Consider the following 12,098-nt stretch of genomic DNA (forward strand, 5'->3'; position numbering starts at 1 on the left):
GCAAACAAGCTCTCCTAGGAAGTGTTATTAATAGGATAATTAAGCAGACGGTAATGAGCTGGATTATGCCTAATTATGACAAGATTTGTTTTGGCATTTTGTCTTGTGAGGAGCCAGTGAAGTGGTAAAGTCTACCTTGGAGTTCATTATGCTGATGTGCGTGCACCTGAGTGCACAGGACAGGCAGCAGGGACCCAGGTGGGGGAGACGCGGCACGTGTGCCAGTACAGATAGCAGGGCAGCCGACATCGGTGCTGTCTGGCTGCCTCCCTAACTGGCTGGTTGGCAGTGCAACAAGGTTTGACCCCCGAGGTGCTGCCAGGCCAAGAGACCCGCGTGTGCCAAGTGCTAACCTGCAGCTGTCAGACTGTCTTTTTAAACCCGCTCATAGTGCGTCAGGAAAAAGTCTGACCCATTGGAAACATTTCCCAAGATACAGAAGCTCTAATTATGGCTCCTAATGAGGAAGGATAAAGGTTTAATTAATAAATGAGCTATTTAGATTTACTGCTGCAGTGTAAAAACATGACAACATGAAGAGGCAGTTATTATTTCCTCGCTGTGTTGATGTGATATTTATTACTAATGTCAAGATTTTAATTGTTATATTCAAGTCTTAAAATGATTCAGTTTGTCCTGCTTTTCACATTAGTAATTTCGATCCCTTAAAAATTAATGAAAGCTAAATAGTGTGATTTTTATTATTTTTGTTAGATTTAGAAGAGTAGAGGAAGGATGTTAATAATTTACCGCTAACCGACAAAAATTTTGACCGATTAATAATACCAGATAAATGGTTCAAAATATCTATTAATTATAATACACTGATGGGATAAGACAGTGGAGTCCGCTGCTGCCCTGACTGGAGTTGTATGTCGACAGCATAGTATTGCCATGTCGTTGCTCCGTGGAGACGACTACAACACCCTTCAATAAGCTAACAAGCCACAGGCAGAAGTATATTAGAGACAGTTGCCTCCCTCATGGGTCACTAATCCTTTTAACAGGTGAAAGGGATCAGCAAACTTTCTGTTGCTGCAGGTACACAGGACAGTTAGTTCTAAGTCTGCCTTGTTAGCACAAATTAACACAGCAGCAGCGGCTAAAATCTGATGCCAAGACGTTAAACGGTCCCAACAAACTCACACTGGCTCCAAAACATCTTGATTCTGACATTAAATTCGTCAGGTAACATTAGCCATGTGATGCAGTCACTGTCAGTGTGCAGAGTGGGCGGACACTTAATGTCCCAGATGCCAAGCTAAAAGCGAGCGTCAGCAACTAAATTCATTTGTTTGCATTGTTTTCTAATGGAATGTCCTAACTGCTGCAAATGATGCAGCGCTTTTCAGTGTGATGCAGGACTCGAGCTTAACTTTTCTCTGATTCCCGTGTCTATTTTGTTCCTGCTGCTCACATTGAAAGTGCCATAATGGCTAGCAGCTGATTCACAAGGTTGAAATGAGAAGTTATCTTTGCGATAGCTCCTCATTTTATTGCAAAAACCTAAATATATCAGCATCTTGCTGGAGGGAGATCACCAGTGAGCTGAACATTTCTGGAAACGATTGCTGTGTGGGACGCTTAGCAGAGCTTGCTAGCAAGCTAGCTTGTTTTACAAAGTTGAGATGGAGGTATGACATAGTGTGGTAACTACAACGATGGTATCTATACCTCCAATAGATTTGTTGTGAATATGAATAATAAGAAAGCAAGTTCTCACCCATGTTTTCAGTAGTTATATCTCTGAGTGCACAGCTGCTTTTTGTTGTTTTTGTTGTTTTTTTTTCCATGAAGTGGGCCAAAGTGCATCCAATGTAAGGCGATACAGCACAATGGTCAGTCGCTTGTTGTTTGGTCACAATGTTAACGAGGGTCAGTTATCGGTCGCAAAAGAAATTCTAAATTAGCATCAATAGGAAATAGCTTTGGAAGCGATCACATTTTCTAAATATTGTTAATAATTTACACTGATTATAAACCTTATAAAGTCTCTTTTCTGCTGTGGGTTAAACATAGTGAGCACGTCACACTGTAATTTTTTAAAGACATTGATGAGTGCAGCCGTGCCGCAGGAACAATGACATCCCATCATGCACAGCTGTTGTGTGACAGTACAGTATGTTCAACCTCAAGCCTAAATACCTGGAGCTTTATGTACATCTGCATAAGCAATTTGTTTGGCAGAGATTAAACTGACAATCTTTTTGATGCACCAGATGTGTTAAATGCAGTCTGCTGGCAACAGACAACCACTAAGAGAATCATGAGACCTGGTGCTGCCTCAGCTCCGATACATTGAAACATTTTCTTGTTTACTCTCTGTTGTTCAGCCATGTTCTGAATGTGATCAAAGCAGAACCTGCATTTGTGCATTAATAATTGATTTAGGATAACTTTAGCCTACCCTCTATGATGTGATGTCGGTGTTATTTAGAAATTGACAGTATTCAAACAATGGACCATTGCAAGTAGTTTGCCTTGTTTGATCAGATTTGACTGACAGTGGACTGATTAAGCAAGTAATCAACCCCACAAGTGTCATCACATTTCAATTCAAATGTTGCTGATATATGCACCAGGATCTGGTTAGTTCACATAAAAGTGTGACATCTCCTGTTTTAGTCTGATTATCACCCACTTCAAAATAGGGCTTGAGATGTGGAAAAAAATCAAATATCAAAATATTTTTGACCAAGCACATCTATGATATTGGGGTGTTTACTATCGGTGCTTCACAAAATGTTTACAAAATGAGATTTTTGATAAATGTTCATTGGTAATGTTGATATAATGACTGTAGTCATTTATGCGCTTTTCTAACTCTCAAGCACATTTATGTGCTTTTCTAACTCTCAAGTCTGATGCCACTGCAGAAGAGGGAACAATGAGATGGCATCATTAACAGAACACCAGTCAAACCTCAAACGAAGGAAACCCATGTATACACAGAGAGCTCACTGGATTTGAACAACTAAGATTACAGCATTATTTATTAGCTGAATCTGTTTCTATTGACCTTAGTTATGGGTTGTAGTTTTTTTATTAATACACCAACTTTTTTTACCTTGCCCAAATGCAAAAAATGTAATTGCAGTATTTTGAGAACTTTGAGAAATTTTGCTGTTAACATAAATTGCAAATGCAAATAAAAAAAGGTGGATGGAAATTCACCTTAAGTGAGAAAAGGTGAATAATAGAGCAACAAGTATAGTCTGGTAAATTGAGAAATTACATTAGTTTGTCGCAATTCAGCCTTTAAAATCAAGAAAATACCACACTTATATTACTATATCCAAAACTGAACACAATATCTAGTCTTTTATCATGATACCAATTGATATGCAACCCAGATCTACTTAAAACTAGTAAGAAAAGCACAATAAATCTGAAGAATCTTATGTAAAATATCAAATACTTTTTGAACTTTAGCTGATTTTTTTGTGTTCATGTACCTTCTCTCATGGTAAAAAGTAGATTGAGAATGTGGGTTTTAATGGCATTTAAGATAAAGCAACTAAAACTACAAGCCTATGTGAATGAAAGGCCATAGTTTTGTTTAACAAAAACCCCCCAAAACAATCGTGACTGTTGCTAGCAGATTGGTTGTGAATTGCAGCCTCTGGTTTTGTTGTCAGAGTTTGTGCACAGAACCATCCACTTTGACCTCCTCCCTGTATTGCTTTAATGGTGGAATACAACATTTGAGTTACATCTACCTTTACGCCATGTGAGGACAGTCATTGTTTGCATGACCATAAGAGGTTGCTTATCAGCAAACATATGTCATTTTAAGGATTTGGACACATAAGTGGTGTGGTAGTTTTTCCAGTAAGGACAGACTCACAAAGGTAGACTATAAATAGTAATCTCTCAGGATGAGCTGATTCACCAACAAGCCTTTTTCAAATAATGCCCTGCTGAAAACCTGGGATGACATCGTGGTTAAAGGACACGACAGCAGATACACTGCTGAGCTCCAAATCGTATGTGATAAACAACTCAAATGTAAATCTCTGTATGATGGATTTCTGCACTCTGAAATACCACCACTGACAGCAGGATGACAGTGCATCGTCAATCAAATTTATTAGAGCTGAGTGTCTTAATTCTTTATAAAAGGCTTTAAGCTTAACAGGGCCTATGTGGTGCTTATGAAATTGTGCCGGTGTGGAGGAAAAAGGAATCTTAATGCATTTGCATTTACAACCCAGACAACACTCTCCCTCTTACACATACACACAAATACACATACACAGCAATGCACACATCTTCTATTAAAGCGCTCCATTCGCTCCTGCAGCTTTTGATAAGAAAGCTAAGTCTGGGATTTAGAGCTTTAGCTTATCATCATCTTTACGAAGCTTTCCCTGCAAAGTGCAGTAAGCATGGGCCAGCAATCTGCATAGAATTTACAGTGAATGAAGGGGGGGGTGTGATTGGGAGAGGAGGGAGGTGATTGTGGTGTCGGGAGAGGGGGAGGTGGGGTGGTGACAATAAATACATTCGTCTGAAAACCCGACTGTTCAGAAACAGGTGGATTTACATTCCTCAGAAATCAAAGCCGGCTCGGTGGGTAAAACCTTACCCAAGCCTTATTTATGAACTAGCGAGCACATTGTGTGTGTGTGTTGGAGAGAGTCGAGGAGAGGGAGCACACATTCATACTGCACACAATACACAGTTAATTCTTCAACACACACACACTCACAGAAAGAGGGAGAGAGAGAGGGAGTGTTCAGTTCTGTAACAGGGGACTTTTCATTTACTCAGGGGAGAAAAAAAAGCAAAAAGATGAGATTATGGAGAAAGCTCATTTCCTGCTAAACTTGGACTCTGGTTTCCCAAATAAAATTGCTTTTATTCTTCACAACATGTGTTCCCGGAGATTAAGGCCCTGTAATCTTGCAAGGGCTTAATAAGACTCAGTATGCGGAGTGCAGGCTAAAACAGAAAATGTGGAACGAGCCTCGCTTAGCTCTGTTCTACCCAATGACTTTAATCCTGTTTATTAAATTATAAAGAACCTTAAAGGATAAAGATAAAGAATATTGAGTCGAGGATTTAAATGATTCAGGGTTATTTTTTTTCCCCTCCTGTCTTAGCGCGAGTTATTTGATAGCACTGGATCATGTTTAAAGATGGCAGCAGGCAAGAGCTGTGACAGACTTTGTTTTTACAAATGGAGCTCACTCTGCTCTAAGTACGAACCTGCATTAAGTGTGGACTCAGCCTTGGCTGGGTTCTGTTTCTTGGGTATTAAAGTGTAAAGTGTTTCCCACGTGTTGGTAATCCTGAGTGTCACTGATCCCTGTGACAACTTAGAAAGGGTGACATAAGAAAAACAAAACAAGTGCATGCTGTTTTTGCTCTCATTAATGCAAAAAGCATCAAACTGAGAACAAGGCAACGTTGACCCCTCACACACAGCGTCATAGCCGACTTGTTTACAATATCACCCCAAGATGTATGCACAAAACTGTCAGAGCCCAATATAAGCAGATTACCTTTAAGCTGTGAGAGTTAATGGCCAAGAGAGGGAGTCTATGCAAGCTATGTGGACTTGTGAACTTGTCACTGAGAAGTTCTACTGAGCTATTGGGCTAAGAGGATTGCAGGCCACTAATCCAAATCAAAAGACATACCATGTGAATTATTACATTCTGAGACAGATTATTTTACCCTCAGATTAAGGATTCATGCCAGCCAAATCTTCTCATGTCTTGCCTGCCTGATGAGGAGTGGAATATGCCCATTTGAAAAATCGGACCAGCCTTTCTAAATGTTGTTGCTGTCGCTGACGCCATCGCATTTATCACTGATCCCCATAATATCTCCTAACGTACAAGTCGTCTATATTTGGGGAAACATGTCACACACACACAAACACATACACGGGTGCTTGCTTTACCTTCCGTTCAACCACCTTTCTAATGCATTCACAATGTAAAAAGACCGAGAAAGTCAGCATGAGGCCGAAGCAAGGGAATGTGTTTTTATCAAACAAGCACAGGACTTTCACCCAGGAGACCACTGTACATGTCCCCTGTAAAAAGGTTAATACTTTTTGTATATGTCACATGACATAGTTATTAACATTCTCAAGTTAATATTCATTAACTTACTCAGGTTGTGTAAAATATACTTATTATAAATCAAACTATTAACTTTTTTTCTAAATCTGATCAAGTGGTTTTGTTTACTAAACCTAAAGTAGTTTAAAGTTAATTTCAGAAGACATCAAGCATGTAACTTGTGGAAATTGACACACTGCCCCTGAGCATCCAAAATTGACACCAGAGGGGTAACTAGAGTGTCAAAGTTTAAAGCTTAGATCTACTGAACAAGCTGCTGGATTTGATGAGTTGGGAGTGAAAAAGTGTTGAAAACAATCATATGCTGGGGGATTATCGATAAAAATACAGCCATTTTGGTATAACTTTTCCCAAATATTGCATTATTTCCTAAACTTTTGATGACCACTTTGTAAAGGTACAATATTATAAATATTATATTGTTAATATTCTAATAATATTTGACATAGTGTAGACAATATTAGTACACAGTATATCCAAATAGAACAGGAGAGAGGAAAGTTGATTGTTTCAAGCTCACTCAGCAGTTATTGTAGCACAAAGCCAAAAGTGATGTGATTTGAGACAGGTCAGTTGTGTGCATCTGTGGTGAACTGAGTGCAGCAGACTCACAGCAGAGGTCCAGTTTACTACAGGAGCAGCAAGTGATGCAGGGCAGGAAAGGACAAAATAAAAACTGGACTCGGTTTAGACTGCAGCAGGTGAGACCGATGACCGAAAGCAAGATAAGTCAGAGTCAAAAAACCCACAAGACAGAGATAAGTCTGAGATAGTGATACTACAGTCATGGTCTTACAAAGACTTCAGAGAGTTACCCAACACCTCCTGGGCTTTCAGCAAGATTCAGGCCATGGAGGATGAAAAATGTACTTCTCTTTACTGCCTCTGAAAACTTCGGAGATATGAGATTTTCACCCGACAGCGACAGCATCATAGTTATATGAATGATGCAGAATACAAAAGAGTGAAAGAGAGTGACTGCGAGTTGAAGAAGGTATTTTTGGCACTCTGTGGAGAGGGAAGTAATCCCTCCGGATGATTCATTCTGTCTCTCACTTTGTAGACAAGAAGAGTCGGCAGGAGATTGAAGAAAAAAACAGATGCAGTGCAGACGGAGACAGAGTGTCCTCAGCAGAATGTTGGATATTCTCCGTCCAGCGTCTGGACTGAGAAAATGCCGAACAGAGCAAGCTAGATCCTATCCTCTTTGTTCCCAGTCAACCCCTTGTCATTGGCGTCCTACAGTGTGGACAAGAGCGCCTACAGACGTGCAGCCTGTCTGTGAGCGATTAGCAGCTGAGAGGATTTTCTTTAGCTGCAGAGGCACAATGTGAAGTCCTCTGTGTGTGTACAGTCCCAAATCTTTCCTTTGTTTACAGGATGTCAGGTCAGCCGGTCATTATTTGATGTGTTCTGCTCTTTTACTGTTGATCATTGACCGCTGCAGAGGATTTTTCACACGTGTTTTTGAACTTGCAGACTCACACAGTTTTATGCACACACACATACACAATCTGAAGCACTTTGCTGCAAAGAGGTGGAAGTTGAGTGACAGTTCAATTCTTCTCCTTTCTGCAAAAAAGCCCTGCACTCACACTGAGCCATCATACTTAATATAACAAGATCAGCGAGGAAGGGAAAAAAATAGAGGGGATTTTTGAAGATGCCAAAAGGGAATTAGAGGAAAAGTGTGATTTCTGACCCAAGACTGGGGTAATACAGCATGATGAATGAAAGTCAAATTGAACCTGATCTTTTTGTACATCTAAACCGCAAGATGTGAAGAGAGGATGTGTTATTACGGCTTTAAAGTAAGTGGTTTTGGGATGTCATTGTCACCTTGAGATCTGAGTCATGCACAATAACCTCAGCCAAACCCCAGAGAAATACAAAATTAACCCAGGAGGCAGTGCAGTCCTTCTATGTCAGTTTTTATGCCCAGTGTTATTCACCATAAACCAAAGTATTACTGCTTTTGATTTTTTGTTTGGTTTTTATGGCACTTTTAAATCTAACCTGTTTTAATGTGGTTTGGTTTGGTTTTTTTAGGCTGGTATGCAACCAAAACAGGCTAGCCACAGGATCTTTTGATTATAGTTTTGTGCTTTTAGTATGAATTCAAAAGTTTAAAGTCTGGGTAAAACAAAAGTAGCAATTTCTCTCTAAACACATTAAAACAGTTAGAAAATACTTGTTGAAACCTATGAAAAGACTGAACTATACAGTACTGCACTGTTGAGTTAGATTGTTAAACTGCTTTCATCGTTTCTTTGTCCGGGAATTTTTAGAATGGGCATCATGGGATGGGAGTCATTTTCTTCCGCTTATCTGGGCTCGGGTCGCGGGAAGAAAATGGATGGATGGATGGATGGATGGATGGATGGATGGATAGATGGGAGAGGTTATGTTAAGGATGGCTCCTGTAGCCCTCCCCTACTCTATAAAAACAAAAAACTTGCCCCTGTGGAACAACAGACTCCTGTTAGCAGCCTAATGGCTACTTTCCATCAGATCTGTGTTCGGTGTGGCGGTGCTGACCCTTGCAGATCAGATACACAAGGCTTCACAAGGACGCTGGAGCACAATTCAGCCGAATTAAGCACAAGGAAGACAGGAAGTCGGCACAGAATTAAAATTTTTGAATATAACATTTCGTGTTGACGTCCAATCGTATTTCACGTAACTACATGGGCAGATCCAGGCCAGGACTCAACAGGTTAGAAGTTTTCAGAAGGCACTACTGACATCACCTACGAAGGGCTAATTATAGTGGTGGAAAACCACAAAATTATTTTTGACCTTTTTATAATGACAATCATAGAGAGGAAATTGCGTGGAACACCATATCGGGAGTTATGGGATTGGATGGCGAGTTATCACTTAGTAGCTTCTGTACTGACATAATGCGCTTGATTCTGTAATTACTGCAGGAACTCCTCGGTCCGCCACTCCAGCTGATCTGGCACTGCTGTGCCGTGCCTCGCTCAAACCGCAACCGAGTTGACGGATGAGGAAGTGCGGAGCAAAACCGCAGCTGAGCCGTTCCACAGCACACATGCAAGCAGTGGAAATCCAGGGTAACGGGTAGCACAGTAACAACATACTCTGAGCTGGCTATGTTCAGCAGCTAACAGTAGCACAATGCACACGAAAGCAGTGAGCAGTAACTCCACCAGCAGTCTGGCTAAATCTACTGAAAGGTATGTTACACCAGGGCACACCCGCTGCGTCTCAGAGCAGAGAATACTGCTCATTTTTTCTCAATTTTGAAACCTAATTTTGGTATATTTGGCGATTTTGGTGATCTCGGCGATCATTCAGATTTGGCTGACTGGTTAATATCACATCTTTCTGTTGTGTGACAGACTCACAACATATTTATTTTTGCTTTACCCGGACTTTAACTACCTCACCCGAATATATATTGTAGCAAGAGCATCCATTAACCTAAAAAAAACCATCAGAAAGTAAAAAGGAATTAAAATATCTGTGTTGTGCTTTCCTATTGTAGACATATAGTTCCAACATTAACTATCCTGTATAATAATATTAAGGTACAAGACTCCTCTTTTTCATCCTGCTTTTACATGTCCGTCACTATTTATCACACAAGGTCAAGTGGCACTCTTCAAATAGTTATTCACATACACTAAAAGTGGGTTTTTCATTATAGGGCCCCTTTATCATCACAATAGATTATTTTTTCGTGAGGCCTTCATGACGCTTGAAGAGATAAATAAACTGCATGACCGTCTGTTCAGAAAGTGATTTCCCCACGTGTCCATGTCAGCTGTTGGATAAATGATTGGTACCTGTCAGTCTGTATGATTTCGTGTTTACAATTCTAGGTTTGTTTGTAATAAGTTAGTGACTACATTTACATGCACAGAATATTCAGTTTCTTTGCAAGTATTTTAAAAAAAATTGTTTACATTGTATTGTTTGTGCCCCATGCAGGTTGAGGCCTTTGCAGTGGCTCAGGTTTAATTCCAACCCCTGACCCTCTACTTTGTGTCGTCCCTCCTCTCTCTCCCTTATTTCCTCTCTATGCAGCTATACTATCAATAAAGTGAAAACAAATCCAAAACAATAGTAAAAGAGAAAAAATAAATAAAATTACACATATCTTCCCGTTGACATGCAGTTTTTTTTTTATCCACTGTGAGGGACTAAGGACAGAGGGATGTCATATGTTGTAAAGCCCTCCAAGGCAAATTGTGATTTGTGCTATTGGACTTAATAGATCAAGTTGAAATTGAATTGAAATAACTTTCGTAAAGCCCTTTGGGGCATGTTTTGTGATTGGGCTACAATGAACTTTGACATGACTAATCTGTGAAGCACTTTGGGTTGCGTTTGATTATGAAATGTGCCTTGTCTTGCCTTTGCCTTGCTTTGTGTGCAACGCATACATGACAACACGCAGAGCTGCTTTTAAACAGACAAAATGTTTTTTTAAAAACTCCAAATGAAATGCATATTCTAAATGTGCTGTATACATTTCCAAAGAATGCTACTAAAACCTGATAAAATCGACATATCTTTCATGTCTTAATCAGAAAATGCTACATTTGGGAAAAGGCATAATTCTGAATAATTAGATAGAATATACCTTTTTACATGACCAATATCAAATTCAGAATATTGTCATAGTTGGAATAATAATGAAATCTTAGTGTGCATGTAAATGAGGTCACTGTTAACAGAAAATGGACTAAAACTAAGAGGTGACCAATTAGTATTTTTTTTCCTTTGTTTTGGGCCAAATCAGTCAAACTACAGATGTAAAAGCAACATGAGTTTGCAATCATAGGCAAATGGTTTGTTGTTATCTTCTGTCTAAATTGACAGGAGAACAAATTGTAGAATTCATAAACAGAGAATGGAGTGATTAAAAAGACAAATTAGAGGAAGAACAAAGACAATAGCAACATTAAAAAGACTAATAGATCTGTGATAAACTGATAGACCTCCACCTGTTGAATGACATCAAACAGGCTAATAGATATATTCAAATCTAGTCTAACTCCTTCCCAATTTTTACTCCTCAGGCACCTGCTGTTAGGAAAATAAACACAAGTTATTAAGATATTGCTCTCTCCCAGCTTATCTTATCATCACAGTGCTCTTTCCATGAAAACATTCCCACCACACCACTCCCTGCTACACCAAAAATGTGCGCGCACACACACACACACACACACACACACACACACACACACACACACACACACACACACACACACTCACATTATCTACTACTCCTTCATCTCAGCAATAATACTCTAAAACCACAAACTGTGACTTCAGAAATGACCGTAGTGTTGAATTAACAGCTCTTTGACAAAGTGTATGTAGTGGAATTTACTTTATAGTACAGCTGCACCTCATAAACTCGGTCTCACCTTTAATGAACATAAACAATAACCAATTAAAATGGCTGCAGGACACGGCGCTGCCTGCAAACGTCAATTGCATCCTCTACCTAAACAGTGGCAGTTAGAGCGGGTCCAACAGTCACTCTCATATATACACATATACATTATATGTACACAACACCCCGCCACCAACATGCTCGGGCTTGCCTACCAAACTATCTACTGCACTTTTTTCTGTTCCTATAAGAGGAACTCAAACATGCTTATCTTAATCCATTGAGGCAGTTGTCTGTGTGTGTGCAGCCCATTGTTGTTTTTCAGACTCCGTTATATGGGATGTTCAGTTATGACGTCATGCTTGTTTGATCACTGACAGGCCAAATGCAAACAAAGTGCTTTGAATGCAAAATGAAAAAGGTGCTGCTGGCTTTCTCTTTGCATAGATAGCAGGTGACAGATGGCTGCTAGTAGATTTTCACATAAACGGCCACTAAATACAGCAGGATATAGCTGACACTGTTACAGGAACAGACGGGGAGTATTGAAAATAAACATTTCACAGCTACACGCTCACACACACACACACACACACACACACACACACACACACACACACACACACACA

At 39.8% G+C, this 12,098-nt stretch overlaps 1 long non-coding RNA gene across 3 annotated transcripts in view; it reads left to right on the top strand.

Moving 5' to 3' along the window:
• Window positions 1–10,209, top strand: part of LOC148190362 (uncharacterized) — a 136,086-nt gene extending 125,877 nt beyond the window's left edge. For 2 of the 3 annotated variants that reach the window (XR_015776124.1, XR_015776115.1), the window contains one exon: window positions 7,159–10,209. This is a non-coding gene — a long non-coding RNA (uncharacterized LOC148190362). The remainder of the gene's footprint in view (window positions 1–7,158) is intronic. The other variant, XR_015776120.1, reaches the window with a different exon arrangement.
• The last annotated feature ends 1,889 nt before the right edge of the window (window positions 10,210–12,098 follow it).

This window comes from Plectropomus leopardus, chromosome 1 (assembly GCF_026936395.1).
Source record: "Plectropomus leopardus strain MGB_pleo_1.0 chromosome 1, ASM2693639v1, whole genome shotgun sequence".
In the NCBI taxonomy this organism is placed as follows: domain Eukaryota; kingdom Metazoa; phylum Chordata; class Actinopteri; order Perciformes; family Serranidae; genus Plectropomus; species Plectropomus leopardus.